We start from the raw sequence: 1,763 nt of genomic DNA on the forward strand, positions 1-1,763 counted from the left end.
GTGAAAAACCATACACATCTCCTCGGGTTCGTTTATCGTACGCTCATGTTGATCTGTCAAAGACCTTATTATGGTATCATTGCTACGCTGGGCCTCTACGGCACGAGCCCATCCAGTCACGTTGATTCCTACCTGTCCTATTGCACGTAACTTTGCTCTGACAATGCATCCCTCGTGTTTAGCCTCGAGGTGTTGGTTGACCGCCAATCTCGTTGCTAAAACTTAGGATGCACAGCCAGACCTAAATGTCTCCTCTAGAGCTTTAACTAAAGCTCTTTCAATTCTATTTTTCTTATTGATTAGCTCTTTACTAAATGTTATAGACTCAAACTTAATGGCATACCACCATAAACTCAAACTTTTAAGGGCATACCACCATTTGTTGTTGATAATGGAACCGGTTAATATCCTCATCACTAACTCTCTAATCCGGCTCTTGTACACCTCACAGTCCAAAAGTGACCTGTTTAGCTTTCAGTAATCAGGTCCCTGTCTACACAAACTATCTAATTCAAGCTTACAGGTCGCCAATTTGTGATCACCGTTGCTGACGATGTAAAATTGTGGACACCTGACTATGTTTTTTTCTTTAACTCTAACAAATATCCTATCTAAGTAAGATCTAGAAGACCCGACTCTATTTGACCATGTCCGCAATGGAGCGTTCAGGTCATCTAGTCTGTATCGGTGTGCCAGCTGGAAACGACTGAGCAGACTGTTGAGGCAAAGGAACAAAACTGTTTCTCTCCCTTATAGTTTTTGCGCCAACAGCGAAAAACATTTGGCTTTAAAGAGCAGTTGTAACGATTGCTCTGATTGGTTAGTTTTTGGCGCAAATTGTTCCCTAAGCAATTACACCCAAATTACTTCGTAAACCAATCAGACCCACTAAAATGGATCACATTATTTTGGTGGGATAATCTTGACATATACCGCGGAGCCTACCATTTGCTTTAAAAAGAGGATCATAATTTGCTCCGAAAGCAGTCCAGCCTAAATTGCCACCAGGAATCTCTGACTCACGAGACAATGCTGTTTTCGCCGTCTACGCCACCACGTTTCTATTACATCTAAGTTGCTGATTATTTCTCGCACACGATATATTCACCAAGCAAACATGACTTAAACGTCCTTTCAGAAACCTTTAACTTGGTGAGTTATCAGACTAGTCACCAATTTTTACTGAGGAAACCCAATTGATCAAGGTAATAACCCCACTAAAATAAGCATCAAAACGAAAGGAGTAAAATAACAGCTTTCCAAGTTTAAACTCAGTGTTTATTGAATAGGAGAGGTGTGAAATTTAAGAAAACGACTTGTTAGATAGATAATACATGTTTGTGAGGAAGCATAAAAAAAGATAGCAAAATGTTTTATACCAGAGAGCTGGTAATACATACATTGACAAATGTTCCATAGCGAAAGCAAAAGGTTGTTGCATTACTCCACACGAATACTAAACGACATTAAACTAAGCTTATGGCGCACTTTCACTTTTACAACCTCTACTTACGCAGAAACATCTGAAATTTTCGGCCGTATGGGGTGATATTTCTGCATGATAATTGATTAGTATTCTGAGCAGTTGCCTGATCTGATGTGGCCCGATCCTAGTTACGAAGCCTACACAGTTTCAAATCTAGGCCTCTCTACAAATGAATTGTTTTTAAATCAAAATTTTTTTCTGATAATTATACTTTTTTAAAAATTTTATTTTAGAAATTTACAAGATAAGAATCGATAACTTATCAACAATTTCACGA

The sequence above is a fragment of the Octopus bimaculoides genome, chromosome 7 (assembly GCF_001194135.2).
Source record: "Octopus bimaculoides isolate UCB-OBI-ISO-001 chromosome 7, ASM119413v2, whole genome shotgun sequence".
Classification (NCBI taxonomy): domain Eukaryota; kingdom Metazoa; phylum Mollusca; class Cephalopoda; order Octopoda; family Octopodidae; genus Octopus; species Octopus bimaculoides.